General features: G+C 41.2%; 2 protein-coding genes across 7 annotated transcripts in view; one reads left to right on the top strand and one right to left on the bottom strand.

Annotated features, from left to right (window-relative positions):
• LOC126035439 (probable global transcription activator SNF2L2) overlaps positions 1-15,182 on the bottom strand; it is a 247,371-nt gene that overhangs the window by 48,138 nt on the left and 184,051 nt on the right. The gene's annotated exons all lie outside the window — the stretch shown is intronic.
• Positions 1-15,182, top strand: part of LOC126035461 (uncharacterized) — a 280,978-nt gene that overhangs the window by 213,285 nt on the left and 52,511 nt on the right. The window lies entirely within an intron of this gene.

Here is a 15,182-nt window from a genome sequence, read left to right as displayed (position 1 = left end):
AATAAATCTAACAATGCACAGCATCCTAAAATCTGAACTTCTTCTAGGGCAAAGGCATACCATTTATAGAACTACTTCCTGCTATGCTGAACGGCTCATTCCCCAACAAGTTCTTCTAGCAAGCTAGGGTAGCAGTAAGAGGTAGATCATTGCTGGCTGGGACACAAGACCTACATCGTTAACCTGTAATCATAAGTTTCATGGGACTCAAAGCTTTTCTTTTTTTATTAAACCAACAGGATCCTGGGTTTCAATCAACAAAATATGCTAAAAAAGAAGATGTGATATATTAGAATAGAATCATAGAATCATTTAGGTTGGAAAAGACACTTAAGGTCATCAAGTCCAACTGTTAACCTAACACTACCAAGTCCACCACTAAACCATGTCCCTTAAGCACCACATCTACACATCTTATAAATACCTCCAGGGATGGTGACTCAACCACTTCTCTGGGCAGCCTGTTCCAATGCTTGATAACCTTTTCAGTGAAGAAATTTTTCCTAACATCCAATCTAAACCTCCCCTAGTGTAACTTGAGGCTGTTTCCTATTGCTTGTTACTTGGGGAGAGACCGACACCCACCTCGCTACAACCTCCTTTCAGGTAGTTGTAGAGAGCAATAAGGTCTCCCCTCAGCCTTCTTTTCTCCAGGCTGAACAACCCCAGTCACTCCTCATAAAATTTGTTCTCTAGACCCTTCACCAGCTTTGTTGCTCTTCTTTGGATGTGCTCCAGCACCTGAATGTCTTCCTTGTAGTGAGAGGGCCAAAACTGAACACAGTATTCAAGGTGCGGCCTCACCAGTGCTGAGTACAGGGGAACAATCACTTCCCTGCTCCTGCTGGCCACACTATTTCTGATACAGGCCAGGATGCTGTTGGCCTTTTTGGCCACCTGGGCACACTGCTGGCTCATATTCAGCCGGCTGTCAACCAGCACCCCCAGGTCCTTTTCCACCAGGCAGCTTTCCAGCCACTCTTCCCTAAGCCTGTAGTGCTGCATGGGGTTGTTGTGACTGAAGTGCAGGTACTGGCACTTGGCCTTGTTGAACCTCATACAATTGGCCTCGGCCCATTGATCCAGCCTGTCCAGATCCCTCTGTAGAGCCTTCCTACCCTCAAGCAGATCAACCCTCCCACCCAACTTGGTATGGTCTCCAAACTTACTGAGGGTGCACTGGATCCCCACATCCAGATCACTGATAAAGATATTAAACAGAACTGGCCCCAGTACTGAACCCTGGGGAACACCACTTGTGACCAGCCGCCAACTGGATTTAACTCCATTCACCACAACTCTTTGGGCCCAGACATCCAGCCAGTTTTTTACCCAGTGAACAGTATACCCGTCCAAGCCATGAGCAGCCAGTTTCTCCAGGAGAATGCTGTGGGAAATGGTGTCAAAGCCCTTGCTGAAGTCGAGGTAGACAACATCCACAGCCTTTCCCTCATCCACTAAGCTGGTCACCTTGTCATAGAAGGAGATCAGGTTAGTCAAGCAGGACCTCCCTTTCAAAAACCCATGCTGACTGGGCCTGATCACCTGGCTGTCCTGTATGTACAATGTGACGGCACTCAAGATGATCTGCTCCATAACCTTTCCTGGCACTGAGGTCAGACTGACAGGCCTGTAGTTTACTGGATCCTCCTTCCAGCCCTTCTTGTAGATGGGCGTCACATTTGCTAACCTCCAGTCAACTGGGACCTCCTCAGTTAGCCAGCATTGCTGATAAATTATTGTCAAGCATGGGATTCTAACAGAGCATTCTACATTGAAACTCCCAGATCATCCTAGTTTCTATTTTAATTTTATTTTATGCACAATCAAAACAGAGTGCACAAGCAGAAAAGTCAGGCATTTAAGGATTATACATTCTAGTATATTTAGAAAATAAATGTGATAATAGTCAGAACACAATTTCATGGAGTATACTCAAATTAGATGCTCAAAATACACAGTAATACTATGATGATATAATACAGATCGTGATATGTATAAACTACTAGGAGATCAGGGTGGTAAAATTACTCCTATATTAAAGTTTGCTTTCTCAACCTGCCCCCTCCAATTTATCTCCCCAGCTTTATCCTTTAGGTCTTGCAGAGATGTCCTAATACCAATTCCACTTTTCTTCCTTCTATGCCCTATCTGAAATCCCATCCCTCTTTGCTTTACATTTTTGTTCACACTGTCTCTAACATGTAATTTAACTTTTTAAGTCCTCAGAAGAACCCTCTTTAAAATCCAGTTATCTGGTTTAGTTTCTCAACACTGGTCTTCCTGATGTCTGTGGCTGTTTACAGCTTCCATGTATCTGATTTATTTATTTTTTATCTCCCTAGATATGCAATAACTGAATAGTTCTTGCTATGCTACAGCATACAGAAGAATATATTATTAATAAAGACTATGAAGAGAATAATGACACAATATTGCAGGCATGGCTAATCAGATGACACAAAGATATTCTATTGATAATACAACTGAATAAAATCAGTCAGATAATTCAGATACTGAACATCTGAGGATAATACAAGGATTGTTAGGGTTATTTTAACTGATTATTTTTTTTTCCACTCTTGGATAGCATCACACAACAGATAAGCAAGACTGATTTTGCTGGGATTAAACAAAAACACAAGCATTTTGATTTGAAGATTTATTCTAATAAACTTTTATTACAGTGTAATTATATATTTACATATTTTCCTTTGAAGCAAAAGCATGTAATAAAAAATAAAATTATGTATCTATTTAAAATTCTTATGGGATCAAGGTTTTAATTTTCAATATTTTATTTCTTGTCCAAAAATGTTTCAAATAAAATACATTGTTAATGTAAAGCATCACACACAGCCAGCACCAGAAAATTTCACCTCAGTTATAATGAATTACAGTGGTAACGCATTTTCTGGTTTTGGGTTGGGTTTTTTCAGAGCAACCTGATTAAAAATAAATAATTGAAATATCCAACAATGTAAGCAAAGTTTTAAAATTTAATCAATCAAACCTGATTTTGCAACTGTGAACTTTTCATAAACTTATGGGGACAAAAAGACAGAAGGGCACAATCACTAGAAATGATGTTGGGACTCACAGACTTCACAAGGAAAGGAAGACCATTAGGGAGAAGGAAGTGATCATCTAGTGATGACAGCCAGTTGTCTTGAAATGATATTAAAATAATTTGTCTACTTTTGAGCTATAAACAGAGTAGCAAAAAATTTATCTTATTTTACAGCTGAATAAAATTTTTGAAACATGAAAACACCAATTTTTTCTGTACATTATGAGATACCAATATAGGACAGTGGTATAAAGAGTTAACTGGAATTTGTCTTTCTGGCAAAGTAATCTCAATTCATTGCAATAAAGTCATCATATGTCACATCATGTTCTTTCTTAAATTCTCTTATGTTCTTTCTTATGTGTGCTGGTTTTGATTGGGATAGAGTTAATTTTCTCCATAGTAGCTTGTATGGGACTGTGTTTTGGATTTGTGATGAAAACAGTGTTGATAACACAGGGATGTTTTCGTTATTGCTGAGCAGTGCTTACACAGAGTCAAGGCCTTTTCTGCTTCTCATACCGTCCCACCACCTAGTAGACTGGGGGTGCACAAGAAGCTGGGAGGGGACACAGCTGGGACAGCTGACCCCAACTGACCAAAGGGATATTCCAGACCACATGGCGTCATGCTCAGCAATAAGAAGCTGGGGGAAGAAGAAGGAAGGGGGGACATTCAGAGTTATGGCATTTTGTCTTCCCAAGTAACCATTATGCATGATGGAGCCCTGCTTTCCTGGAGATGGCTGAACGCCTGCCTGCTGATGGGAAGTAATGAATGAATTCCTTGTTTTGCTTTGCTTGCATGCACTGCTTTTGCTTTACCTATTAAACTGTCTTTATCTCAACCCATGAGTTTTCTCACTTTTATCCTGATTCTCTTCCTCATCCCACTGGGGGTGGAGTGAGTGAGTGGCTGTGTGGTGTTTAGTTGCTGGCTGATATTAAGCCATGACATTATGTTTTCTTTTTTTTCCTTGTATTTGGGTGGAGTAACACTTCTCATTTTGAAATAAGCAGACTTTATTTCAAGTTTAAGATGTAGAAGATAAGCAAACAGGAACAAAATGAAGAAAATAAGTAAGGAAAAAAAGAAGAGACAAAATAGTCTAAATAAAAACAAAACTGATTGAAAAAACTTTCAAAAACCTTTTCTGTTTTTATTTTTTTTTTCATTTATAGTGACGTCTTACATCCATTTACTTAGAGAAAGTGGCTTTAGAGAATTTTCCAGTAGCATGGGAAATTGGTTGTAGAAATCTATTGCTATTAATGCAGGTAAGTCTGAAACTTCTTTCTACTTAGTAGTGAGTAATCTTATCTCATCTCACCTTACATTTCCTCATTTCTTACTCTGTTATATTACCGCTCTTAACCAACTCACTACTAGAGCAGGCAGAAGAAAAATTGTAACACAAAGGAGGACTGTTCAAACAAGAAGTGCTATCAGCAGGAAGTACCCTTGTTAGATTCCCGATTTATATAATTTAGAGAAAGATAACATAAACCAAGTCACACTTTTTCAGTAAATTAAATAAAAGTAGAAGATGAAACAGTAATACAAGAAGATATATTCATACTATCTGTGCACAACATTTTGCAAAGCTACCTTCTAGCAATGAGTCCAGAGTTTTCAGGACATTTCTAGTTACAGAGTTGGCTACATTCATTAGAATACTGCAGGATTTACAGTGGAACTTGGTTCTTTAACATACATGTCTCTAGAAGGACTTTTTGGTCTTCTGGGACAAATTACAGACTGATGAGTAAAAGCTATTATGCAGGAGCTTACTGAAGAATACAAAGAAATTTCTAAGAAAGGCACAGGCTTTTAAGAATGGTCTAGGAGGAAGTGAAGTTCCTCCAAAAAAGAACAGAGAATGCAGTATAAGTTCATATATGAAATTAATTAAATTCAAGCAGGGCCTCAAGCAGCAATGAAGTCCTAAGATTCCGAGTCTTTGAGATCCATCTGATAATGTCTCATTATATGTACTCAGAGATAACTGAAACAGATGTCCAGTACACTAATCCTTAATTTCTCTGAAATATTTTAATCCAAAATTATCAAGTTTAGACTCTACACTTGGACAGATCTTCTATGTTATTGGAAAGATTTTTTTTTTTCTTCTTTTAAAAATAAAATCCCACTCCTAGGGTACAGAAAACAGAGTATTCAATTCACTGAGCAGATTACTTCAAGATGACTCAAGAATCTGATTACCTAAAAGGTCAAGAATCCAAAGGCCTTCTAGTTATGCCTATGGATGGGTTTAATAATTTTTGAGAAGGCCAGTTTTAAACTTAACTGGTTTTCCATGTTTGCTAGGTTAATATTTCTTTTCTTGTATATTAGGACACTAACAGTCCCAGAAATTGCTCCTCTAGACAAAGCAAAATATTAAATTCTTCTCTATTTGCAGAGGGAATAAGTACTTTGGCCAAAATATATAACAAGTTGCTTGGAAAAATATAGGTAACTTTTCATCCATGTTGCAAATGCAAATCCAACAGAGGAAGCTTATTAATGACTAATCACTATTCAAAAGTCTGATATGTGACAAAATGTCATGGCCTACTGTATCATAAGCTCCATCATTTTAACTGTCAAGTCTCTTATCAACCTCAGCGAAAGGAAGGATCCAGCAGGCACCCAATATTTAAATGATTGTTTCTTCTCCTTCAGATCCCAAACTGCTCCTAGGAACCTGAATCTAAAACATTTAATGCAGACTTTCTTTTTTTCTGTATTTCTGTGAAATTTTTAATAATTATTTAGGCTTCACTTCATTTGAATTTTGACTTTTATCATGAGATATCTCAGAAATCTTATTTGCAAGGTCTTTAATTTTCATGCAAAATTTGGCACCTCAAAAGAGTAAAAATATTACAATTCAAGTATGAAAGTCACTTTTAGTTCATGATTGCTGGGATATAGCAAGTCAATATGTGTGATAAATATAGCTATTTCAAACAAAATACAATTTATTTTAGTCTAATGCTCTCAACAAGGCTACTCATAGTTGTCCAAAATAGAAAAGGATTTTTATGTCAAACATTTATTCTAATGTTTCCTAGAGGAGAATATACTTACAGTTCCAATAGAAAACATGTTAACACTTCTTATGGTATTTTACAAGTAAAACCCTTAGGGCAAAGTGAAAGATAAAAGAATCTTATGAAAATATATCAAGATGTTTTGCTGATAGATATTTCTCTGAAATAGCTGTTCAGATTTCCTGACTTCAGGTTTTCACTATACAAAACCAGTTTCTGAGACATTTAAAATCATTCTACTGAGAACATTTTTCAAATATAAAAGAAACATTTCAGAAGTATTTTGTTAGGCCCCAATAATCATACTCTCAGTCCTGCCTCTACATTTTCAATGAGAAAGGTACCCACAGTACGGAACAGTTTTGGGTTTTTCTTCACTTTAAAACTAACCCCTTCCTCACAGAAAACAGAACAGTATTAAGTATTGGGTATATGCGCTTTAATTCCCAGTCATACATCAAAAAGCCAAGAAAAGCCCATTTCATCTTAACTGTCTTATCAGTCTTAAAGGCCTCATTCCCTTCTCTTTTCTAGAATAGCCTCTGAACTGAATTTCTTTCAGTTACAGTCACCTATATGTACATGGAAGATAAACACTCCTTCACTCCATGAAGACTTAAAAGCCACAGGTCAGTGGCACTTCCTTCCTCAACCTCATATCAACAGAGCCACAGTGGGAGAAAACTCACAATGTTTTCTGCTTCAGAATTTCCTGGTAGTAGGAAGCAACATACTGCCTAACTTCCTACTACTCTGAGAAAGCAGCTTACACATGCATAAAATTGTAATGTGCAGTCAAGCCAATCAAAGTAGTTTTAGTGCTTGAGATGCACTGATAGTTGCTGGTCATAGAATAGCTCATACCCAGCAATGAAGGACTTTCTGGGTCCACAGTGACAATTAAAAATTTTTTTTTTACCCCACTGCCCCCCAAAACTTAATAAGTTCAATAGAATCTGCAATTAAATACTAAAAAACACATAATTTATATCAGAATGCAATTTTCTTCAAATAAAAGAATAAAAGAAAGGAAAATAAATAAATAAAGCCATGGACAATATGTGCATGGACTATGCAGACAACAACTTTTTCTCAATTTCACAAATACTTGTTTTCTCCTTTCACAAAATCCCAACCTTCAACAAAGCCTGTTAAAAAATGTCCATTAGGATTAGATACAAATCTTTGTTAGGATTAAATAAATATAAGGTTCACTAGATGAAAGGCTAAACTGAAACTAATATTGAATATAAGACAGATAATCCTATAGAGCTACTGTAGTATCTAATTACAATCACCTGAAGATCAAACTGAGTTCATGTTCACTAGCTACAAAATGGCATCTTAAATATATATGCTTAGCATTGATTATAAAAGAGAGATATATATAAAGGCAAAGCTCCTTTACAATACACAAGCCCTAAAAAAAAGCCTCTGGTAATTTATGTCAGGTTGTAATAACAAGCTAGCTCAACTTTACTACAGTGTTTGATGCCAGAGTTGCCTTTTAACAGTTGATAAAAGAGAACATGTAACTTTTCGATTTTATATTCCAACTTATAAGAAAATAGGTTAAAACATTCCTAACATTTTCCTAGGAAAGATTTTGAGGAGATCAAGGAAAGATTGAAAACCAAGTTTTACTATACAACATATTCACTTTTGCCAGTATACATAAAGCAAGAAAAAAAAGAAATAATTTTTATGTCATGATATTTTCCAACACTATTATATTCCAACACTTGGAATTAAAAATATTTTATTATATTCCAACACTATTATATTCCAATACTTTTTTATATTCCAACACTTGGAATTCAAAATAGTCATGAGGATGTTAAAAATATCTATCACATACTTTGTACATATGTATGTCAATATTGGCTTTCTTCTAATTTAAATAAGAAAAATAAATATGGACTTAATGCCTTAATTTCACTTGAATTTTTTAAATCAGCAAAAGCAAGTAGTATGCAATAGTTTGGTTTTGAATGCCCGTGATATAAATCTGACTGCTCATCTCAGGTTTCAGACTTGTTCCACTTGACACCATGCAAATCTATTTTGAATTAAATCTGCACATCTACAGAACAGAACTTTGTTCATGTCACCAAGCAAGCAACTATGTTGAATGAGAAACTGAATCCAGATGCAAAACATTTCAACTGTGTCAACTTCACAGTAAGGGTTTGGAGGATGAGTTAAAGAGCATCAGAACTAGCTTAGCCAGGTAAGAGCTGTCTTGATGCCTCTGCCTAAGTCAAGACTATTAGAATCAAGATCAGGTCAGGATAAGTATCTCAGATATCATGGAACACATCTAACAGCAATCCTGGTCAATTTAGCTGCTGAGCAGCAGCTCAGATACACTAATTTGTGACTACTGCAAACAAATCCATATATTCTTGAAAAACCCTAAACAATGGAGTCCTTAACAGAACACTCATGGCCTTTTAAGAAATAATATAATTGCTGATCTATCATTTTGCTGCCCTGTGAGGAGCACTGTTGTGGGAGAAATATACCAGAGGATACAATAATTCCACAATTTAAATGCTTTCTAGGATCAGAAGGCAGGCTCCTACTTCACTGTTTATAGAAAATGCAGTTGCCATACCAATAGTTAGGGCACAGCACCCTGCAGCGTCAGCTAGTGATCAAAGCCTGTTCTTCTGTTATAACTTCCCAGGGAGTCTGAAGAATGATATTCAATTACAGTTTGCCTAGGGCAGCTGCAGGCCTCCAAAGTAGTTTCACTACATATTGCATAAGTTCATCCCCTTGGCTCTAATAATAATTTTTATTTTTGTTCCACTGCTTCCACACTCAGAACTCAGTTCTTCTGATAAGGAGAAAGATTACATATTTTTGTCTGTATATGCACATGCACAAATGCCTTGAGGTCTTTTTTTTCTTTGGGGATCCGCAATGATGCATATGCTTCTGAACGTGAGCATAGGCACCAAGTACTACCCAGCAGCCAGAACTCCAGGAAAGGAAATCTGGAATTAGATGGCTTTGTTTCCTTGGTGTTTTTTTCACCTTCAGAGGCAACAAGAAGGAATTAAGCCTATAAGACCCTTACTGGACTATTCAGCATTGAAGTATCTGTGTTATGGCCAGGTATATTGGGAGCCTTGTGGAAGACATTGTATTTGAGGAGTTAGTGATCTTGAGCAGGCCATGTCTGCTCTATTCGGTTGTCCTGGTTTCAGCTGGGATAGAGTTAACTGTCTTCCTAGTAGCTGGTACAGTGCTAGGTTTTGAGTTCAGTATGCAAAGAATGTTGATAACACTGATGTATTCAGTTGGTGCTCAGTATTGTTTAGACTAAAGTCAAGGATTTTTTCAGCTTCTCATGCCCAGCGAGGGCACAAGAAGTTGGCACAGGACACAACCAGGGCACCTGACCCAAACTGGCCAACAGTGTATTCCATACCATGTGACGTCCCACCTAGTTTAGGAACTGGGAAGTGGGGGCAGGGAATCGCCGCTCGGGTGCTAGCTGGGTGTCGGTCGGCAGGTGGTGAGCAATTACCCTGCACATCATTTGTACATTCCAATCCTTTTATTACTACTGTTGTCATTTTATTAGTGTGTCCGGGTTAGAGCTGGGATAGAGTTAACTGTCTTCCTAGTAGCTGGTACAGTGCTAGGTTTTGAGTTCAGCATGTGAAGAATGTTGATAACACTGATGTTTTCAGTTGTTGCTCAGTATTGTTTAGACTATAGTCAAGGATTTTTCAGCTTCTCATGCCCAGCCAGGGCACAAGAAGTTGGCACAGGACACAACCAAGGCACCTGACCCAAACTGGCCAATGGTGTATTCCATACCATGTGACGTCCCATCTAGTTTAGGAACTGGGAAGGGGGGGGGGGGGGGCAGAGAATCGCCACTCGGGGACTGGCGGGGTGTCGATCGGCAGGTGGTGAGCTATTGCCCTGCGCATCATTTGTACATTCCAATCCTTTTATTACTACTGTTGTCATATTATTAGTGTTATAATTATCATTATTAGTTTCTTCTCTTCTGTTCTATTAAACCGTTTTTATCTCAACCCAGGAGTTTTACTTTTTTTCCCCGATTTCCTCCCCCATCCCACTGGATGGGGGAAGTGAGTGAGCGGCTGTGTGGTACTTAGTTGCTGGCTGGGGTTAAACCACGACATAGTGTTATCATTATCATTATTAGTTTCTTCTTTTCTGTTCTATTAAACCGTACTTATCTCAACCCCCGAGTTCTACTTTTTTTTTCCCGATTTTCTCCCCCATCCCACTGGATGGTGGGGGGGAGTGAGTGAGCGGCTGTGTGGTGCTTAGTTGCTGGCTGGTCTTAAACCACGACAGTCCATTTTGGCGCCCAACGTGGGGCACGAAGGGTTGAGATAACGACAAACCTGACCAGAGCTTGTTAAAACAAATTTGTTCCAAGCGTTCATTATGTTGATTTATGTGTTCTTAGAGTTGTTGCTCTGGTTTTTAAAGCTCTGTTATGTATCAACTTGCTTGCTGTATGTAGTTCCTCTTCTACTACTTATTATCCGTGGGAGGTGGATTAAGGTTTTCGCTTTGATATATGGTATAACACTGGTTTATGGTATGATAAAGTCATCAGCTGTGGGATTAATCAGGTATTTGCACTTAGCATTGTCACCTTTATACGGCGGGAGCCACCTGTGGGAAACTATTAATAATTATACCATTTACCTTTCCTCCATGGAAAACCAGTCTATGGGTGGGGTACTTTTCTTCCCCTCTCCTTTCTCCTTCAGTCCAGTTACAATGGTGTTGGAGAATTTTGAAATATTTGAATACTCCTGGGGTGTTGGGACTAGGACGGTCCTAGCCCTACTGCTAGGAATTAGCATACTTCTGAATGTGGTTCAGCTCTCGTTTAAGGTTAAACAGCTATTTAAGAAGATCACCCAGAGATGTGCCCCAAGGCTGGATAATTATGAGTGGCAGGGTGTGTGGGGTAGTATGGGCAGGTACCTAGAAAAGTGGGCACCTCCAATGTTTTGGAAATTCACCCCTGAACAAGTGCAGGATCCAGAAGAACTAGTAAAATATTTGGAAAAGGTATGCTGTCACCCCGGCAGCTCCAGAGAGATACAAATCACTGCAACGTGCTGGGGCCTGGCCCATGCCTATCGAGCCCTGTTTGACACCACTCAGTACCGTCAAGGGGAAGAGAAAGTCTCTAGACCTAACAACAAAACAATGAGCACCGCGGCCACCCAAACCTCGGCAACGGGTGCTGCAGCCCCTCCAGGCCCGGCAAGGAGCATTGCAGGCACCCAGACCTTGGCGAGAGGCACCGTGACACCCCCAGCCCCGGCGATGAGAACTCGGGCTACCTAAACCTCAGCAACAGGCACTGCAGCCCCTCCAGCCCTGACAATGAGCACTGCTGCTACCCAAACCTCAGCGACAGACACTGCGGTTATCCAAAACCCAGCGAGCGATACTGCAACTGAACCAGCGGACCAACCTGCACCAGTATCAGTTGCCCCGTACAGAAAAAGAAATATACAAAAAAATCAGTTTGCTTAGCGAAGGATGAAGGTGAACCAGGGCCATCACGGGAACAGGAGGAAGAGGCAGACCCAGAGGTAATAACCTGGTCCCTATCCTTGAGTGAGCTGCAGGATATGCGAAAAGATTTTGGCCGCCGTATAGGTGAGCACATTATCACCTGGCTCCTCCGATGCTGGGACAATGGGGCCAATAGCTTGGACTTAGAAGGTAGGGAAGCCAAGCAGCTGGGAACTCTTGTGAGGGAAGGTGGCATTGACAAGGCAATTGGAAGAGGGACACAAGCCATCAGCCTCTGGAGGCGACTCCTGTCAAGTGTGAAGGAAAGGTACCCCTTTAAGGAAGATGTTATAGGTCAATCAAGCAAGTGGACCACCATGGAGAGAGGTATCCAATATCTGAGGGAATTAGCTGTGCTAGAGACGATTCATCATGACCCGGACAACCCACAATTACCCAGAGATCCAGATGAAGTCGAATGCACACAACCCATGTGGCGAAAGTTTGTATGGAGCGCACCATCGTCCTATGCCAACGCATTGGCAATAATGTCTTGGAAGGATGAAGAGGCACCAACAGTGGAGGAAGTGGCTTGCCAACTCCGTCAATACAAAGAAAATCTCTCCTCCTCCATACAAGCATGCATTTCGGCTGTGGAGAAGCTGTCCCAGGATGTCCAACAAATCAGAGGATATGTCCTACTCCACACTTGTAAGGACCAATGTCTCAGCTATTAGGAGTGAGCGTTCTTCTGCCCAAGAGATAGAATATAGAAGGTACACACCGTGAGGTGCCCTGTGGTTTTACCTATGTGATCAGGGAGAGGACATGAGGAAATGGGACGGAAAACCTACCTCGGTCCTAAATGCATGTGTACGTGAGCTGCGAGGAAAAACCACCACAAAAGGGGATTCTACCAGGAAAAATGCCGCTCCAGTTTCCAAACGGAGTGGAAGGGCTGATTTTATGTCCGATCCTCTTGAAGGGAATTCTCAGCCAATTTTACGAGAAGTGAATACTGAATACTCTGACCAGAATTAGAGGGGCCCTGCCTCCAGCCAGGTGGAGGAAAGGGATAACCGGGTCTATTGGACTGTGTGGATTCGATGGCCTGGCACGTCAGACCCACAGGAGTATAAAGCTCTAGTAGAAACCGGTGCACAGTGCACTCTAATGCCATCAAGTTATAAAGGGACAGAACCCATTTGTATTTCTGGTGTGACAGGGGGATCTCAAAAGTTAACTGTATTGGAAGCTGAAGTAAGCCTAACTGGAAATGAATGGCAGAAACACCCCATTGTGACTGGTCCAGAGGCTCCGTGTATCCTTGGCATAGACTATCTCAGGAGGGAGTATTTTAAGGACCCAAAGGGGTATCGATGGGATTTTGGTATAGCTGCCTTGGAGACGGAGGGCACTGAACATCTGTCTACCCTGCCTGGTCTCTCTCAAGACCCTTCAATTGTGGGGTTGCTGAAGGTTGAAGAACAACAAGTGCCAATTGCTACCACGACGGTGCACTGGCGGCAATATCGCACCAACCGAGACTCTCTGATTCCCATCCACCAGTTGATTCGCCAACTGGAGAGCCAAGGAGTGATCAGCAAAACTCGCTCACCCTTTAATAGTCCCATATGGCCAGTACGGAAGACTAATGGGGAATGGAGACTAACAGTTGACTATCACGGCCTGAATGAAGTTATGCCACTGCTGAGTGCTGCCATTCCAGCTATGCTAGAACTTCAATAGGAGCTAGAGTCAAAGGCAGCCAAGTGGTATGCCACAATTGAAATTGCTAATGCTTTTTTCTCAATCCCTCTGGCAGCAGAGTGTCGTCCACAATTTGCCTTTACTTGGAGGGGTGTCCAGTACACTTGGAATCGATTGCCCCAGGGGTGGAAACACAGCCCCACCATTTGCCATGGACTAATCCAGACTGCACTGGAAAAAGGTGGAGCTCCGGAATACCTGCAATACGTTGATGGCATCATCGTCTGGGGCAACACAGCAGAAGAAGTCTTGAAGAGAGGGAAGAAAATAATCCAAATCCTTCCGAAAGCCAGTTTGCCATAAAAGACAGTAAGGTCAAGGGACCTGCACAGGAGATCCATTTTTGGGAATAAAATGGCAAGATGGATGTCGTCAGATCCCAATGGACCTGATTAACAAAATAGCAGCTATGTCTCCCCCAACTAATAAAAAGGACACACAGGCCTTCTTAGGTGTCGTAGCGTTTTGGAGAATGCATATTCCAAATTACAGTTCCATTGTAAGCCCTCTCTATCAAGTGACCGGAAAGAAGAATGATTTTAAATGGGGCCTTAAACAACAACAAGCCTTTGAACAAATTAAACGGGAGATTGTTCATGCAGTAGACCTTGGGCCCGTCTGGACAGGAGAAGATGTTAAAAATGTGCTCTACACTGTGGCAGGGGAGAATGGCCCTACCTGGACCCTCTGGCAGAAAGCACCTGGGGAGATCCGAGGCCGACCCCTGGGGTTTTGGATTCGAGGATATCGAGGATCCGAGGATCGCTATACTCCAACTGAAAAAGAGATATTGGCAGCATATGAAGGAGTTCGATCTGCCTCAGAAGTGGTTGGTACTGAAACACAGCTCTTCTTAGCACCCCGACTGCCAGTGCTGGGCTGGATGTTCAAAGGGAGGGTCTCCTCTACACATCACGCGACTGACGCCGCGTGGAGTAAGTGGATCGCACTAATCACACAATGGGCTCGCATAGGAAACCCCAGTCACCCAGGAATTTTAGAAGTGATCACGGACTGGCCAGATGGCAAAGATTTTGGAATGTCGCCAGAGGAGGAGGTGGCACATGCTGAAGAGGCCCCGCTGTATAATAAACTGCCAGAAAATGAGAGGCAATATGCCCTGTTCACTGATGGGTCCTGTCGCATTGTGGGAAAGCATCAGAGCTGGAAAGCTGCTGTATGGAGTCCTACACGACAAGTTGCAGAAACGACTGAAGGAGAAGGTGAATCGAGTCAGTTTGCAGAGGTAAAAGCCATCCAGATAGCATTAGATACTGCTGAAAGAGAGAAGTGGCCAGTGCTCTAATTCTGTACTGACTCATGGAAGGTGGCTAATGCCCTGTGGGGGTGGTTTCAGCAATGGAAGCAGAGCAACTGGCAGCGCAGATGTAAACCCATCTGGGCTGCCGCACTGTGGCAAGATATTGCGTCCTGGCTAGAGAATCTGATTGTAAAAGTACATCGTGTATATTCTCACGTACCCAAGGGTTGGGGCACTGAAGAACATCAAAACAACCAACAGGTGGATCAGGCTGCCAAGATTGAAGTGGCTCAGGTGGACCTGGACTGGCAACATAAGGGTGAGCTATTTATGGCTCAGTGGGCCCATGATACCTCAGGCCATCAGGGAAGAGATGCAACATATAGATGGGCTTGAGATTGAGGGGTGGACTTGACCATGGACACTATCACACAGGTCATCCATGAATGTGAAACATGTGCTGCAATTAAGCAAGCCAAGCGGTTAAAGC

This window comes from Accipiter gentilis, chromosome W (assembly GCF_929443795.1).
Source record: "Accipiter gentilis chromosome W, bAccGen1.1, whole genome shotgun sequence".
Lineage (NCBI taxonomy): Eukaryota > Metazoa > Chordata > Aves > Accipitriformes > Accipitridae > Astur > Astur gentilis.
This window is presented reverse-complemented; position numbering and strand designations above follow the sequence as displayed.